Consider the following 15,771-nt stretch of genomic DNA (forward strand, 5'->3'; position numbering starts at 1 on the left):
CTGCTGGTTTTCTTGCCAGTCTTCGGATCCAGTCTATTCAATCCAGCTCTGCTTTTGTCCTGTTGATCTCAGCTCTCTCTCAGTTAATTATTCTTACTCTGGACTGTGCTTTGTTCTTTTTTTAAAAAATCATTTTCCTAAATGGGCGGCACGGTGGCACAGTGGTTAGCACTGCTGCCTTACAGCGCCAGAGACCCGGGTTCAATTCCCGCCTCAGGCAACCGACTGTGTGGAGTTTGCACATTCTCCCCGTGTCTGCGTGGGTTTCCTCCGGATGCTCCGGTTTCCTCCCACAGTCCAAAAATGTGCAGGTTAGGTGAATTGGCCACGCTAAATTGCCTGTAGTGTTAGGTGCAGTGGTAAATGTAGGGAATGGGTCTGGGTGGGTACGCTTCGGCGGGTCGGTGTGGACTTGTTGGGCTGAAGGGCCTGTTTCCACACTGTAAGTAATTAATCTAAATATTACAATACAATGATCACTGTTCTGAAAATACTTCCCATGACACTTGATCTACTTGGCCTAACTCATTACCAAGATCCAGGCCAAGCACAAACTCTTGTCCTGCATGCCCTCAATACAATCTTGGAATGAAAATAGAAAATCAAACAGTACAGCATGGTACAGGCCCTTTGGCTCGCGATGTTGTGCTGGCCTTTTATCCTACTCTAAGATCAGACTTGCCCCGTCTGTCCTTCATTGCTACTATCCCAGTCTATATTCAGATAATTTAAGTTTCCCCTTCTAATGACTTATTTGCATCTCTCTGTAAGTTCCTTGTAAGTTTGTTCCTATCCATCCTTCCCACTGGTTGGTGACCTGTAGTCTGCTCTGAACAATCTGATTGCACCATTTTTGTTCCTTGTCTCAAGCCAAATCGATTCTGTCCTTGACCCCTCAGAGGCACCCTCTTCCTCCAGCTCTGCACTGATCTTCTTAACCAATCGTACCACTTCTCACAATTGTCCCCCTCTCCTATCTTTACTGAACACCTTGTATCCAGGAATACCCAGTCCCGCACTGTCTCTGTCAGAGCCATACTTCAGATTTCCACTTCGCAATCTGTGTCTGTAACTCCCAAATCTTATTGACCCATTTCAGTCTGTTTCCCATCAATCAAGGTCCCTAACTGGCAAAGGTAGCCAAAGGCTTTGTCAGTGACTGTAGAGACCTGGTGAGGTTGGGAAAAATCAGAAGGATCAGTCACACCATTTGCATTATGTACAGGGCCAGTGATGCAACAACCAGTACCTGGGACACCAGGGGGAGCCTGTAATCTCTTATCGCTGTTCCTGGTTTGTGGGTCCTCTCTGATTGAGACCATTGTCAAATCCATAGTCAAGATCGCCACCTCCTGACCTGGAGAAGCAAGAACATGCAGTGCTCGTGGGAAGAACCTGAATGTGATCAGAGGACAAGGTCAAAAATCACACGACACCAGGTTATAGTCCAACACGTTTATTAGAAAACAGAAGCTTTCAGAGCCTCGCCCCTTCTTCAGATTCTCAGAGGAACAAGCAAGGTGAATTTAATCAACAGTGAAAATAAACTCTGCTGTTCATTTCCTTTGAGGTTAACTCCGTTCTCCTCAATGACATGAACAAGAGACAAGGCAAGAATAAAGAATATAAAGACACCACCAGTGACTTCCTGAAATGCAGTTTCCTGCTTTTTCAGTTTTTAGCGTCGATTCAAAGCGGAAAGAGTCTTTCTTTCTCCTTCACGTCTTGAAACTCTTACTGAGATGATCAAACCCAGCAACAGTTCATGTGATGGGTTGAGGGGATTGTCTAATGATAGAGAGAGGGGACTGGGTCAGGAATGGGATTTATCCTTGGACCTTCTGGGAAGCCAGGAGGAGATTGCAGATCTCATCCCTGGAATTTAGAAGGTTGGGAGGAGATTTCACTGAAACATTTCAAATTATCCTGGGCCCTGACAGGGGAGATTTTGGAAGGATGTGCCCCAACCTGGGGATTCTAAAGCAGAGTCACAGTCTGGGAATAAGGGATTGATATTTATCTCCGCGATGAGGAATGGGTGGCACAGTGGCTAGCACCATTGCTTTACAGCACGAGGGACCTGGGTTCGAATCCACCCTCAGGCGTCTGTCTGTGTGGAGTTTGCATATTCTCTCTGTGTCTGTGTGGGTTTCCTCTGAGTGCCGCAGTTTGCTCTCAGTCCAAAGATCCACAGGTTAGGTGGATTAGCCATGGGAAGTGTAGGGTTACAAGAATAGGAGAGGGGGGTGTTTCTGAGATGCTGCTTGGACTTGATGGGCTGAATGGCCTTCTTCCACACAGTAGGGATTCAATGATTCTATGTTGCTGTGGGTCTGGAGTGATATGTTGGTTAGTTTGGGCAAGGACAACAATCTAAAGTACGTTAGTGGGCCCGATGGGATTCTCCTCCAACAATGGTCATCATTAGACTCTGAATTCCAGAGTTTTCTTTTCAATTTAAATTCCACTCTGTGCCTTGCCAGGATTTGAACCCAGGTCCCTCAGAACATTACTGGGCTCATCTGGATTAAGAATCTCGTGATGATACCACTAGGCCATTGCCTCCCCACATGTGGATGATCTCCATCTTGAATTTATTCAAATGCCTAAGTATCGACAACTCTCTGGGGATGAGTATCCCAAAGATTCAAAACCCTCTGAGTGAAGAAATTCATAGAATCCCTACAATGTGGAAACAGGCCATTCAGCCCGTACTGCCTCTCCAAAGAGCATCCCACCCAAACTCACTCCCCTATAACCTCGCATTTCCCATGGCCATTCCACCCGACCTGCACATTTTTGAATAGTGGGAGGAAACCAGATCACCTGGAGGGAACCCAGGCAGACACAGGGACAACGTGCAAACGCTACACAGTCAGTTGCTCGAGAGTGGAATCGAATCCAGGTCCCTGTGCTGTGAAGCAGCAGTGCCAGCCACAGTGCCTCCCCATTTGATTCTGAGCAATACATGCTGGCATAGCAAGTGATGCCCAATCCTGTAAATGAATGAAGAAACGATCAGTCAAATTTGGATAGGACTGTGATGGGTTACTCCCCACATGCCTGGAGGGTGCAGCTCCAAAAAGGGTCAAGAAGCTTGATATCATGCAGTACAAAGCAGCCTGCTTGATTGGCACCACATCAACAAACATCGACTCCCTCCACCACTGATGTTCAGTAACAGCCGTGTGCACCATCTACAAGGTGGGCTGCAGAATTCCACCAAATCTCCTGAGACAGCACCTTCCAAACCCACAACCATTTCCATCTAGAAGGACAAGAGCAGCAGATACACAGAACACCACCACTTACAGGTTCCCCTCCAATCCATATAGCATCCTGATTTGAAAATATATTACTGTTCCTTCAGTGTTGCTGGGTCAAAATCCTGGACTTCCCTCCCTCTGGGCATTATAGATTTATCTACGGCACATGGACGGCAGCAGTTCAAGAAGGCAGCTCACCAGCACCTTGCAAAGGGCAGGATTGTGGCTCAGTGGATAGTGCTGCAATGTCACAGTGCCAGGGACTTGGGTTCAATTCCACCCTGGGACAACTGTCTGTGTGAAGTTTCCACATTTTCCCCATGTCTGTGTGGGTTTCCTCCACACAGTCCATAGATGTGTCAGTTAGATGGATTAGCCATGCTAAATTGCACGTAGTGTCGATGGATGTGCAGGCTGGGTGGGTTAGCCAAGGGAAATGTAGCATTACAGGGATGGGGTTGGTCCAGATGGGATGCTCTTTGGTGGGTTGGTGTGAACTTGATGGGCTGAATGGCCTGCATCCACTCTGTATAATGATTCCATGATTCTCAAGGGAAACTCGGAATGTGTAATAAATGCTGGCCAGGACAGCAACACCCATATGCTCGGAGTGAGTTTTAAACAAAAAGACCATCTGCACTGCTTACTATTCCACCAGTCTTTGTGTCAATGTGGAACTATGATTCTCATTAATACATACAGTAAGTAGTTAAGGCCTCACCACAGAATCCTTGTGGAACACCACTCGTCACTTTCTTTCTCTGTTGTCTGTCACTAAACCAGCCTCCGAATCAAGTTAAACATTCATCTTCAATCCCATGGGTTTTAACTTTGGTCAGCAGACTGTTTTGTGGAAAATTATCATCAATTCTGAAAGTTGATAAGTCTATATGCATCAACTATTTTAGTTCATGCATTTGGTTTGTTAGTTAGAATCTACCCATCACAAATTTACGTGGGCTATTTCCAATTCTCTACATGTTCATTCTCTCACCTATTAATTATAGATTCCAATGAAACCTTCAAAAGAGATGTTAGATTGACCAGGATATAATTTCCTCAGTTTCCTCTCTCATCTTTCTTGAACTCATGGAGTTACAGCAAGATATTTTCCAAACTAAAGAAATGGTTGCTGCTTTGGAACCTGATGGGAAAACCTTCTGAAACCTCTTCCCCACCCCCCTCCTTTAACCCCCTGAGGTCCTGAAGATCTGTCAGCCTTAAGAGCTGCTCACTCTCCAATGCTGTTTTCTGGCACGCATCAAGTTTTGTGAATTCCAGTCTTCCATTCATTATTAACCTCCCTGGAATGGAAGCTGCATTATCCTGTTCCTTGACTGTGAAAACTGACACAACTAATTATTGTACATATTGGCCATTCCCTTAGTTTCATTCGTGGAATTCCCAGTTTGTTTTTAAAGAGTTCAGATTACACTGGAGCCCCCTTGATTTTCTAATTTTCGTGTAAAACATTTGTGTTATTCTTGTGACCCCTTGCAGGTCTCTCTCTCAATCACTTTTTTGTAACTCTTCCTTCCTTTTTGTCTTCCTTTGCAGTTCTTCATATCTTCCTTCAGTTTCCTGAGTTCTCACTGATATTCCCACATTCGAGTGTTCTCGTCTTTAGTTTTCTGTGTTCTTTCACTTATTTTGTCAGTGACGATGTGCTAACAAGTGGGGACCTGTTCCATACTGAGCTGAATTCATCTTTAACCATCTCCCCATCTCATTGAGAGTCTGATCTGACAATTTTGGCTGACACCAATCTCTGTTGCATTCTGTTTTCTGGGAGGTGGGTGTCACTAGCATAGATCAGCATTTGTTACCCAAGACTAATTGTCCTTGAACTGCTGGCCTTGCTGTGGCCTTGCTGTGGAGTCACATGAAGTCCAGACTGGGTAAGGCTGAGGCTGGACAGCAATCAGGAATCATTATTGTGATCACCATTAATGAGGCTTGCTTTGTGATTTGAATTCAAATGCCAGCACTTGTCACTGGGGGAGATAGTACAGTTGGATATTTTGTGGCAGGACCCCTGTTTTGTATCTCACCTGAAAGACAACAGCTCCCTCAGTTTTGCAGTGTCAGCCTTGACTGTGTGTTCAACATAGGAATTAGGAGCGGGAGGAGGCAATTCAGCCCTTCGAGCCCGCTCTGCCATTTAACATGACTGTGACTGATCTTATCCTGGTCTCAACTCCACTCTCCAGCCTGCTCCCCATCGCTCTTTATCTCACTTTCCATCAGAAACACATCTTTCTTGAACCTGTGGATTGATTCTGCCTCCACTGCACTCTGGGGCATTGAGTTTCACAGATTCACAACCCTCTGGGAGATGTAGTTTCTCCTCAGCTCAGTTCTGAACCGACCTCCTCTCACTCTATATCGATGACCTCTTGTTCCAGAGTGTCCCGTAAGGGGGAGCATCTATTCAACATCCACCTTCTCAATCCCCTTTCCCATTTTCTATCCCTCAATCAGGTCCCTCCTTCATTCTTTTGAACTCCAGCAAGTACAAGCCCAAGCTATTTAACTGCTCCATAGTAGGACAGCCCTTTCATCGCTGGAAACAGTCTGGGGAACATCCTCTGAACAGCCTCCAGTGCCACCACATCCTTCCTCAAATAAGGAGAGACAATGCCCAGGTGTTGTCGCACCAATGCCTTATCGATGCTCAGGTTTATAATATATGATCAATGCTTGATCAGTTGGGCCAATGGACGAGGAGTGAGAATTGGAGTTTATTTAGATAAATGACAGGCTTTGCATTTTGGGACGGCAAATTTGCCTTCTTCTCTCCAATGAAAACAGCCTCAGTTCCCTCAGCCCTTCCTTGTAAGACCTTCCTTCCATACCAAGCAACATCCTAGTAAATCTCATCTGAACCCTTTCCAAAGCTTCCACATCCTTCCTATAATGCTGTGAGCAGAACTGTACACAATACTTCAGGTGTGGCCGTACCAATGTATTGTACAGCTGAAGCATGATCTTGTGGCTCCGAAATTCAATCCCCCTCCCAATAAAAACCAACACACCATATGCCTTCAACCTGGCTGGCAACCTTCAGGGATTTATGCACCTGGACACCGAGATCTCTCTGTTTATATATACTGCCGAGAATTTTACCATTAGCCCAGTACTCTGCATTCCTGTTATTTCTTCCAAAGTGAACTACCTCACATTTTTCTGCATTAAACTCATTTGCCACTTCTCAGCCCAGCTCTGCATTTCATCTATGTCCCTCTGCAACCCATAACATCCTTCGGCACTATCTACAACTCTGCCTACTTTAGTGTCATCCGCAAATTTACTAACCCATCCTTCTATGTTCATGTCCACATCATTTATAAAAATGACAAACACCAGTGGCCCCAAAACAGATCCTTGCAGCACACCACTGGTAACTGAGCTCCAGAATGAACATTTCCCATCAACCACCACCCTCTGTTTTCTTTCAGCTAGCTAATTCCTGATCCAATTCGCTAAATCACCTGCAATCCCGAAGTTCCGTATTTTGTGCAATAGCCTACCATGTGGAACTTTATCAAATGCCTTACTGAAGTCCATATACACCACATCAACCACTTTACCTTGGTTCACCATTTTTGTCACCTTGCCGAAGAGCTCAATAAGATTAGTTCAGCACGAGCTACCCTTCACAAAACCGTGTTGACTATCTGTAATCAAATTATTTCTTTCCAGATGATTATAAATCCTATCTCTCACAATCTTTTCCAACACCTCACCTACAACCAAAGTAAGGTTCACTGGCCTATAATTGCCAGAGTTGTCTCGACTCCCCTTCTTAAACAAAGGAACAACATTTGTTATCTTCCAAAATTCTGACACTATTCCTTTCGACAATGATGACATAAAGACCAAAGACAAAGGCTCTGCAATCTCCTCCTGACTTCCCAGAGAATCCAAGGATAAATCCCATCAGGCTCAGGGGTCTTATCTGTTTTCAGATCTTCCAACATTGCTAAAACCACCTCGTTATCAACCACAATCCCGTCTAATCTAGTAGTCTATAACTCAGTATTCTCACGAGCATTGCCCTTTTCCAATGAGAATACTGACGAAAAATATTCATTAAGCACTTCCTCATGTCCTCAGATTCCTCACATAACTTTCCACTCCTATCTTTGATTGGCCCTAATCTAGTCATTCTTTTATTCCTGATGTACCTATAGAAGGCCTTAAGGTTTTCCTTGACCCTATCCACTAACAATTTCTCATGTTTCTCCCTGGCTCTTCTTAGCCTTCTTTTTCAATCTTTTCTGGCTAACCTATAACTCTCAAGCCTCCTAACTGAGCCTTCATGCCTCATCCTCACATAAACCGCCTTCTTCCTCTTGACAAGAGCTTCAACTTCTTTAGAAAACCATGGCTCCCTCTCTCAACAACTACCTCCCTGCCTGATAAATATATGCTTATCAAGGACCCACAGTAGCTGTTCCTTGAAAAAGCTCCACATTTCAAGTGTGTCCACCCCCTGCAGTTTCCTTCCCCATCTGTTGCATCCTAAATCTTGCCTAATCACATCATAATTGCCTTTCCCCCAGTTATACATCTTTCCCTGCAGTATATACCTATCACTGCCCAATGCTATTGTAAACATAACCAAATTGTGGTCACTATTGCCAAAATGTTCACCTACCTCCAAATCTAACACCTGGCCAATATGGCATTGCCACTTGTTGGCCTGTCTACATACTGTGTCAGGAAACCCTCCTCCACACATTGAACAAAAACTGACCCATCTAAACTGCTTGAACTATAGTATTCCCAGTCAATATTGGGGAAGTTAAAGTCCCTCATAACAACTACCCTGTTACACTCACTCCTATCGAGAATCATCTTTGCCATCCTTTCCTCTATATCCCTGGATCAATTCGGAGGCCTACAGAAAGTTCCAAACAGGGTGACCTCTCCTTTCCTGTTTCTAATCTCAGCCCAAACTACCTCAGTGGATGTGTCCTCACATGTTTTCTCAGCTGCTGTAATAATACCCTTAATTAACAATGCCACACCCCTCCCTCTGTTACCATCTTCTCTGTTCTTGCTGAAACGTCTCAATCCAGGAACCTGCAACAAAGTCCTCTAACCATATCTCTGAAATGGCCGCAACATGGAAATCCCAGATACCAACCCATGCTACAAGTTCACCCACCTTATTCCAGATGCTCCTGGCATTGAAGTACACACATTTCAAACCAACACCCTGATTGCTGGTGCCCTCTCATGACCTTGCAAGGATGTTGCCAGGGTTGGAGGTTTTGAGCTGCAGGGAGAGGCTGAATAGACTGGGGCTATTTTCCCTGGAGCATTGGAGGCTGAGGGGTGACTTTATAGAGGTTTATAAAATCATGAGTGACATGGATAAGGTGAATAGCCAAGATCTTTTGCCCGGGGTATGTGAGTCCAAAACTAGAGGGCATAGGTTTAAGGTGAGAGAGGAAGGATTTGGTAGAGATATAAGGAGAAATTTTTTCATGCAGAGGGTGGTACGTGTATGGAATGAGCTGCCAGAGGAAGTGCTGGAGGCTGGTACAATTACAACATTTAAAAGGCACCTGGATGTGTAAATGAATCCGAAGGGTTTAGAGGGATATAGGCCAAATCCAGACAAATGGGACTAGATTAATTTCGGATATCTGATTGGCATGGATGAGTTGAACCAAAGGGTCTGTTTCCGTGCCGAATGACTCTCTAAGTCAGAGAGTCTCTGGTTTAAATAGGCAAAGCTTCTGAGACAGAGGTGACAGTGCTCCCAGTGACCAGGTTCCAGTTTGTACAGGACTCTGCTCTCAGCTGGATGGTTGGGAGTTGGAGCTAATTTTAAGCTGTATATTGGAGAGGAGTAAACAACCTTTTTAATCAAAGCCTCCAGAAATGTGAAGTTGACATTTATAAGCAATTCAGAGCAATGATCTACTCAGTTAGTTTGACTCCTGGGGCCTGCTGAGTACTAAAACTCAGCATTTAGGGATTGCTGAGAAATATCTTCATTGACTTGGACATTAATTGTACTTTTCAGGTTCTACAGTTTAATGAAGAGTCCAGAAGATTATAGCTTTGGGTTATTTCCCGATCTCATTGTTGCTGTCTACAAGGCTGTGAAGGACACAGAGTGGAAGAAGTACTTTCCAAAAGAATAGAGGCTGCTCCTGTCTTCAAAGGGTTGCCATCCCTTGAGTGGATATGAGACAGAACCACATGCTTCAGGGCTAGAATGGAAAGCAGGAACTTAAATTTGTATCATAGAATCCCTATAATGTGGAAGTAGGCCATTCAGCCCATTGAGTCCATACTGCCCCTTCAAAGGGCATTCCACCCAGCCAGCTATTCTATCCCTGTATTTTCCAATGGCTAATCCACCTAGCCTGCACATCCCTGGACACTATGGGCAATTTAGCATGGCCAATTTATCCAGCCTGCAGATCTTTGAACTGTGGGAGGAAACCAGACCACCCGACAGAAACCCACACAGACTCAGTGAGAATGTGCAGACTCCACATAGACCTGCCTGAGGTGGGTCCCTGGCGCTGTGAGGCAGCAGTGCTAACTACTGAGCCATCGTACCATCCCAAAAGTATAGCACCTTTTGTCACCTGAGGATGTTCCAAAGCATTTTACTACCAGAGCTGAGGGCTTGAAACACGAATAAGGTTACATTTGTGCCACACAACTGCCAGGCAATGACTGTCTCCAACAAAAGAGAATGTAACAATCTCCCCTTGATATTCAGTGGCTGTGTGATGTGTGCACACATTGCCTTTAAGAAAATCCACCCCTGTGTATGTACAGTGTTGCACTCTACCTACCAGTTAGTCATCTGTGAGCCTGCAAGCTGCACAGACCAAGATCAATTCACAGAATCCCTGCAGTGTGGAAACAGGCCACCTGGCCCAACAAGTCCAGACCGAATCTTCCAAGTGCATCCCACTCCCTCACCCCATTACTTTACATTTTCCCTGACTACTGCACCTAACCCACACATCCCTGAACACCATGGGTAATTTAGCTTGGCCAATTCTCCCAACCTGCACACCTTTGCACCATAGCAGGAAACCAGAGCACCCGGAGGAAACGCACACTGTCACAGGGAGAATGTGCAAACTCCACACAGACAATCACCTGAGGCTGGTATTGAACCCAGGTCCCTGGTGCTGTGAGACAGCAGTGCTAACCACTGAGCCAACATGCTGAACATTATTGCTTGTTGTAATGCCTTCTTCATGACTTGTAACATGTTTTATTGTTTTAAATAAATCAACTCACAGAGTTAATGGATTGATTATGGGACCATTATCTTTAACATGTCCTGGTGAAAAGCAGGAGAAAACACTGCGCAGATGAAGCATATTGTACAAGCAGCTTAATCTGCAGGTAGAAAATATAAACAACATTGTCTGATAGTGTGAAAGTGTATGAGGCAACAAATGAGCAAGAAACTAAAGTAGACCACTCGGCCCTTTGAACCCGCTCCCCCATTCAATAAGATTATGGTTGATCTGATTTTAACCTCAACTCCACATTCTCTGATAATGTTTCATCCCTTCAGTCATCAAGAATCTATCTATGGTCATGGCTGAATATTGAGCACTGTACTGTAATCCCTCCCTAACCAATATGGCTTGAATCTTTAGCCACAAGAGCTATCTCTATCTCCTTCTTGAAAACGTAATGTTTTGGCCTCAACCACTTTCTGTGACAGAGAATTCCACAGGATCATCACTCTCTGGGTGAAAACATTTTTCCTCATCTCTGTCCTATAGGGTTTACCCCTTAACCTTAAACTATGAGCCTGGTTCTGGACTTCTCCAGCAGGGGCCCAAGCTCCAACACACTGGCCTCACTTCACACCAATCTTCACACAGTGCGGGGTCATGAACTCAGGCCATCAATTCCTGTGGGACCGGGACAGAGTGAGAGTATAGGGGGAATGTCCAAGAGTCAAAAAGGCTTAAAGCAAGATGGAGAGAGTGTGTTGGAAAGTGTTCAATGGAGGAAACATACTTTGTGATACCAAACATGCTTTGTGATACCCACTACTGTCATAGTCCACATGTATCATAGAATGAAAAAAAGCACAATCTGGAGACAATCAAAAATCACACCAAAATACTCCGTTTTGATATATCATAGCATGCAGGGCATTTTCATTGTGATGCGATAAGTATCCTGGTCCCAAAGCTGTTCTCTCTTTTTTTCTCTCTCTCCCCACGATTCTCCAGATGGAGCCGGTTAGATCCTCTCAAAGCCCCAGTTTATTTGTACTGTTCAGTAATGTGGGGGTGTCGATGGTGGACTGGGGTACACCTGATGAAGGAGCAGCGTTTCAGAAGCTTGTGATTTAAAATGAACCTGTTGGCTAGAACCTGCTTTTGTGTGACTTCTGACTTTGTATTTTTCAGGCAGAGAGAAACAACTGCCTTCTAGTAACTATAGAGTACTTGCACAGCAGCTGCGGATTATGGGTAATGACTCTTTCCATTAGCCATGAATAAACCCACATTCATTCCAGTCGATTCCAATGGGAATGATCTATCAGTTGCTTCCCAGATATTACATGGCTCACCACCACCATCTCCAGGACAATTCGGGAAGGGCAACAAATAACCGACACGTCAACTCCCACCCCATCCCAGGAGAAATCAAAATAAATGGCATACAATTTAAATGATCATACTGGTGAGGCTTGAATTCATCTCTTTGAAAGACTGGAGGCTCGGCCAGAAACAGAGCCATGACATGGGTGACCCTGGTTTGTCAGACTGAAAGGTGGAGTGTCCTTTGGATTATCACTGGCATCAGCAAAAAATGAATTATACTCAAAGATCTAACAAACAGCTGTCAAAGCGTGCCCCCAAACTGCAGAGAACAGCACTTGAGGCTTCGCGTCCCCATCTCCATCCTTGCTTGTTGCCCTTCCCTAACTGTTGAGCGGTGGTGGTGAGCCATGAGTTTCTTGAAGAGGATCTGACAGAGGGATAAGGTCATGTCCTTGGCCTGAGCACAACTGCCTGACCTGCTGTGCTTTCCCAGCCCACACTTCTCGACTCCAAGCACAACTATCCCTCAGGAGAATGAGCTGTGACACAGGAGGAAACGTGGGAGTGTTGGAAAGGCACCGGCAGCCTGGTCAGCCTGCAGAGGGGCAGAAACAGATTTGATGAATGAGCTGATATCGTCTGAGCTGAGATGAATACTCAGGCTTTCAGAGCCACACAGTTTACATTGTTACTGACCATGGCTCCATGGGCAATGCTCCTGCCTCATCGTCAAAATGGTCATCGGATTGAAACCCACCTCAGAAATGAGAGCACAGAATCCAGGCTGAGACCGAGGTGCACTGTTGAAAGTTGCACAGTCTCTGGCTCCACCATTTGACGCTCCACCACCACCACACCCCGACCACCCCCACCCCCACCTCAGGGGGTTCGACAAGATCTCATTCTGAAGAGATTCCCTCGGGTATCCTGCTCGCTATTCAACAAGTGCCAACAAAACAGATATGTCTTGTCATTCGTTTCCTGTCTGCGGGACCTCACCATCTTGTCCGGGAACGTGACTGCTCTGTGCTCACAGCTTTGAATATTCTGAGATGATTAAAAAAAAAACTGCACCAACAAGAGTTCTTTCCTCATTATCATGTAAAAGGGAGGAGTTAATATTTGGGGTTCAGTGATGTTTTATCAAAAAAGCAGCAACATTTTATTTTATTTCATTTTAGGTTGTTTTATATTATTTTATTTAAATTTTGTTTATCAAATTTTAGCCCACGTGATTGGCACCACTTCCACACATATCCATCCCCTCCACACCAACATTCAGTAATATTTGTGTGTGCTATCTACAAGATGCATTGCAGAAATTCACCAAAGGTCCTGAGACAACACCTTCTAAACCCATGATTACTTGAATCAAGAAGGACAAGGGCAGCATCACCCCAGCAAGTTCCTCTCCAAGCCATTCACCAGTTTGACTTGGAAATATCGTCACTGGGTCAGAATTCTGGAATTCCCTTCCTAAGGACATTATGAGTCTACCTCCAGCACACAGACTGCAGCAGTTGAAGAAGGCAGCTCATCACCATCTTGTCCAGGACAATTAAAGATGGACAGTAAAAACGCTGGGAAAATTAAGAGTAGGTGTGATTTGGGACCAGAAAGTGAAACTGTGATGTCTCAGTTATTCCTGGACATTGGTGTGATCACATCTCAAATACCGTATTGTGTGTAGTTTTGGTCTCCTTATTGAAGGAAGAATATAAATGCATTAGAGGTGTTTCAGAGGAGTTTTACCTGATTGATCCTTGGAATGAGTGGGCTGTGTGATGTGGAAGGATTGGAAAGGCTGGCCTTGTTCTCACTGGGGTTTAGAAGAGTGAGGGGTTTTCCTGTCCCACAGTATTCTCCAACTCCCTATCTGCCTCCCTCGTGTGTCGTACCCTCCTGCCCCTTACTACACATGGAATTGAACTGTGCAGTCCTGAGGCCTATAACTTCCTTCTGGAACTAAGTCTTCAGGTATCTCCGGAACTCCCTGATATATCACTGCTTTTTCAATTCAGCCTTCATTCCAAACTCCCTGAGTGGGAGTTCCTGTAGTTTTATACATTCACTGCAGATATATTTACCCTGAATCATTTCAATGCAATAAAGAAATGTTGATCTTACTTGCAACTGAAAAATATCCATTCCTTCATTGGACCAGTAATTGTCTTCAGTCTCTGTTTTGAAGTTTCAGTACTTTGCATTTATTAACCTTCCCTAATGGACATGTCCTGAAGCAGTCTATTTACACATTCCCTCATACGAAACAATTTCCAGATTCCTGTTTTCTTGTTTACCATTTTGTTTCATTCAAACCAAGTGCACGTGCAGGCTTCCAGCAGCTGAAGTGACAGTTCCAAATCACTTTGGAAAAGCAAAGGTGGACTCCTTCCCCGAGTTCACCAAACTCCCACACTGACCAAACCTCCCAGCATTCCCCTCTATGCTGGCTGCACTCAGTGCGAGCTGCAGTATATTAGCTGCCCTGTATTTATATTGCTTCTGATTTATATCACTCCATCCTGAAGTGCTGTTGTTCAGGATCTGGGTTAAGCTCACTCATTTCTCAATCGAAAACTTCCTTCTTTCAGCCTGAAAGAGACTTTACATGTGCAACCAGAAAACGGGTCTTCAATGTTGGAATCTGTTTTCAGGATTGATGGGCTTGATGGTTTGATTCCATGAAATAACCTCGTCTAATCTCTTCAGGGGTTGACGTTTCAGGTGTAACCCTTCTTCAGGAAGGGGGAGGGTAGGTGTCAGGGGAGTTGCAGATAAAGGGTGGGTGGGAGCAAGGTGGTGAGATGGGGATAGGTTGAGAAAGATAGAGAGTATGACCTGATTGGTCGATGGGAGAGGTGAATCCAGAATTATCCCTCCCTTCGACCAACCATGTCCTACCCTCGACCTGTCTCCACCTATCCCCACCTAACCACCCTGCCCCCACCACTCCCTTTATCTGCAGCTCCCCCAAAACCCACCCACCCCACTTCCAGAAGAATGTTTACACCCAAAACGTCGATTTCTCCACCTCCTGATGCTGCCAGTCTTGCTGTGTTCTCCCAGCCTCCTGTTTGTCAACCTTGGATTCCAGCATTTGCAGTTTGTCTCTAGTCTCTTCAGGGGCCAGGATGAGTGTGAGGAGATTGGGTTTTGATGGAACTACCCACAGACTGAAGTCAAAGAAAGCAAAGTAAGAAAGGCAAGTGGATCAAATTCGAGAGAGCAAATTGTGAGCAAAAAGTAATTATTACCAGTTTAGCAATTGCAAAGGAAAGAGTGACAACATTGGATTGCTTCTGGTGTCATCCTCTGTGTCCGAACATTTCACAGAGCCAGCTCCACATCCTTCCATTGGCTTTGTCATTGAGAGGCAATATTTCCCTTCCCACAGCCCTTTTTAAAATGTCCTGTCCCAGGGAATCACTGAGGCAGAGATTACTTCACCTTTTCTGGGAAAGATAGAGAAATATAGGGTGTCAAGGAGCAGTTTCTCCGCCTTCAGGTTCTGACAGAAGGATGTGTGTAGTGTGTGGATTCTGGAGACAGACAACTGAGATATTTCTCACTCCCATCAACACTTGACTTTATTCTAACAACAGTTTCTATTCTTCATTATAAAGTACCAGTTTCAGACTGGACATTTCACACTCAACCTCCATTTCCCCACATTGGAATCAAGAACCAAACTTGCCACATCTCAGGATTGCCCTCTGAATGTGGTGTCAGTGTGCTAATGCTGTGTTTGAATAAAAGAGCTACAGTGGAATCTGGGACTGAATCCAAGGGGTTTCTGAGCCACCAGTAGTCTCCCCGCTGTGTGAGGGTCTGTTTGGATAAGATTTCAGCCCACTGGTTCCCACTGATACTAAAGCTCTAGAGTGAGATTACTGGAGCCACATGTGGACTAAAGGAACACAACAGTCAGGTCAATGAGCTGCTCT

General features: G+C 44.9%; 1 pseudogene; it reads right to left on the bottom strand.

Moving 5' to 3' along the window:
• LOC148149284 (centrosome-associated protein 350-like) overlaps positions 1 to 15,771 on the bottom strand; it is a 989,460-nt pseudogene that overhangs the window by 734,055 nt on the left and 239,634 nt on the right.

The sequence above is a fragment of the Chiloscyllium plagiosum genome, unplaced genomic scaffold (genome assembly GCF_037043375.1).
Source record: "Chiloscyllium plagiosum isolate Xiang-an unplaced genomic scaffold, Cpla_swu_hap1 HiC_scaffold_9, whole genome shotgun sequence".
NCBI lineage: Eukaryota > Metazoa > Chordata > Chondrichthyes > Orectolobiformes > Hemiscylliidae > Chiloscyllium > Chiloscyllium plagiosum.